Source organism: Sturnus vulgaris, unplaced genomic scaffold, assembly GCF_052056855.1.
Source record: "Sturnus vulgaris isolate bStuVul1 unplaced genomic scaffold, bStuVul1.hap1 Scaffold_1021, whole genome shotgun sequence".
Classification (NCBI taxonomy): Eukaryota; Metazoa; Chordata; class Aves; order Passeriformes; family Sturnidae; genus Sturnus; species Sturnus vulgaris.
This window is the reverse complement of record NW_028275928.1, coordinates 5,001-7,500: the sequence shown is the minus strand read 5'-3', so window position 1 is coordinate 7,500 and position 2,500 is coordinate 5,001. Positions and strand designations below refer to the sequence as shown.

The 2,500-nt window shown below is 77.2% G+C and overlaps 1 non-coding gene across 1 annotated transcript; it reads right to left on the bottom strand.

Moving 5' to 3' along the window:
• Nucleotides 1–462: 462 nt before the first annotated feature.
• LOC148219484 (5.8S ribosomal RNA) lies at nucleotides 463–615 on the bottom strand. The gene has a single exon (XR_015799756.1). It is a non-coding gene; the product is annotated as a 5.8S ribosomal RNA (ribosomal RNA).
• Nucleotides 616–2,500: the final 1,885 nt, after the last annotated feature.

Here is a 2,500-nt window from a genome sequence, read left to right as displayed (position 1 = left end):
TCGCGGGAAGGAGGAGGGGGTCGCACCCCCGTCCCCGGCGCTCTCGGCCTCGCGCGCGCGCGGCAGCACGGCACGGTACCCCCGCGGTACCCACCCGCAGACAGCCGCCCGCACGGGGGGGAGAGCCCGGGGGCGAGGCCCGCGCCTCGCCTCCCTCTCGGCCCTCTCGCTCTCTCGTCTCTCTCGCACGGCCCACGGCGGCGTCTTCGACGCCGACTCTCGCTCTCCCCGGCCACCGCCACCGCACCGCGGCACGGCCCCGGCAAGGACGAGCTCCGCCCCAGCGGCTCGTTCCGGGAGCGGGGAGCTACGGAGCGCTCCCCGAGTCTGCATTTAGGGGGACGAAGGCCCTGCGCGGCGACGACGACGACGACGTCGACGTCGACCGCGGGCAACGGGCCTGCGAGGCAACCCCAGCCGCGCCGCCGGGGTGGCCCCCCCGGACGGCGATTGATCGTCAAGCGACGCTCAGACAGGCGTAGCCCCGGGAGGAACCCGGGGCCGCAAGTGCGTTCGAAGTGTCGATGATCAATGTGTCCTGCAATTCACATTAATTCTCGCAGCTAGCTGCGTTCTTCATCGACGCACGAGCCGAGTGATCCACCGCTAAGAGTTGTCTGGCTTTCGGGACCGCTCGCGTGAAGCGGCCCCTTTTCTGTTTCTGCAGGGACGCGCGCGCCCCCGCGCGCCCCGCTTCGACCGTACGAGCACACACAAACGGAGGAGGAGGAGGAGAAAGCGCGGGGCAAAAAAGAGAAACCCCGCGCAACGCTCCGAAGGTCGGCCAAAGAAAGGCGGAGGGGCCCGCGCCCCCGACCGCCTCCCCCCGCGAGGGGAGACGCCGCCTCGCGTGCCGTCCTTCGGAGGCGGCCCAGGCGCCCGGGCTCGGCCCGACCTCCGCGCGGAGGGGCTTGTGCGGCAACGCGCCGGACCGCGGGGGGCACGGTGGCCCGCCCGGCCTCTCGATCACGGGACGACTACGCGTTCGCGGGCCGGGGGCGCGACCGCCGGCCCCCGCCGCTCCCGGCTCACTCCCTGGCTTCTCCTTTTCACCGCTCCGCCGACTCGCGGAACGCCGCCGCGCCAAAACGCGGGGGCCGGCTCTCCCGCCAGCGGCCCCTGAACGTCGCCCGAAACGCCACGCGGCGGCGGGACCGTTCCGCCGGCGCAACCCCTGGCGCGGGACCGCTTGCCCGCCGGAAGGCGAACGCCCGGCGGGCCGCGCTCCGCCACCGGCGCCGGAGGCGGGACGCCGCCGAGACCCGAGCCGGCATCGCGGAGCGCCCGAGGTCTGCCGCTCGGCAAAACCCCTCCGCCACCCGCGGCCGCACTCCCGGGACCGCCGCCGCTTCGCACCGCCGAGCTGCCCTTCCGCGAGCACGCGCCCAGCGGGCAGGCGTACGGCGGCTGAGCCGGGGGGCACCGCCCGCTCCCCTCGTTTCCACTCGGGGACCGGACGGGGAAGCGGCCCCCGCGGCCGCCCCGCACGCCTCCCCTTTTTTTTGGCCCACACGCGGCCGGGAAGGGCGACGGGGAAGCGGACGGGCGGGGCCCGGGCCGGGACGGCCGCCGGTGAAGGCGGGCGCCTCGCGGCCGACCGTCCCCCCCCCCCGGGGGGGGCGGGGACACTCGCCGAGCGGCGACGCCGCCGCTCGGCACGGGGTCGCCCGCGCCCGCCGGACCTCCGGCGATGGAGGAGCCGGCCGAGCGCTGCGCCCCAACGGGCGGGGACAGCGCTCCGAGTCAGGGGTGGCCGGCGGCCGGCGCCGCCGCGGTGCGGTTCGAGGCGACAAGGCCGTCGAGGCGAGAGGCGCGCGGTCGCGCCTGACGCGGCGCCGCCCGCGAGCCCGCGGCGGCGGCTAAGGAGAAAGAGCGAGAGAGCGCGGCGGGCCCCGGCGGCCGCAACCCCGCAGCTGAGGTAGGTAAGGCAGAGAGCGCGCGCCCTCTGCCGGCGTCGCCCCGCATCGCAGAGGCCAGCGGGGTCGGCCCCCCGCGGCCGATCGCGCGCCGCGGCCTCTCCGCCGAGACCGGGCCGCAGAGAGGGGGGGGCAGGGCGCCCCTTCCCCGGCCCGGCACGGGTGGCCCCCGCGCGCGGGCAAGCGCGGCGGGACGCCGACGACGGCGAGCGCGGCCGGTCGCGACGGACACGCCACCGCAGGGGATCGGCGGGAGTAGCTCCCCACCCCTCGATGGCGCCCCGCGCCGCCACCGCCCGACACCCGCTGCCGCCGCCGCCACCGCCGCCGCCGCCGCGGCGGGGCCGTGCCGGGCCGCCCGAGTCTTTAAACCTCCGCCCGGCTCGGCGGCCCTTTCGGCCCCCAACAGGCGTTTGACGACGCCGAGGGAAACCGGCAGGAGACCGCCGAGGCGCGAAGCGCTAGGTACCTGGCCCTGGGGTGAGGGAAACGACCTGCATGGCCCCGCCGGGGTGCCTCCCCCGCTGCCACCCTCGGGGGAGCGTCCACCGGCGGGGGCGCGCCCGACGTCCGCTGCCATCACC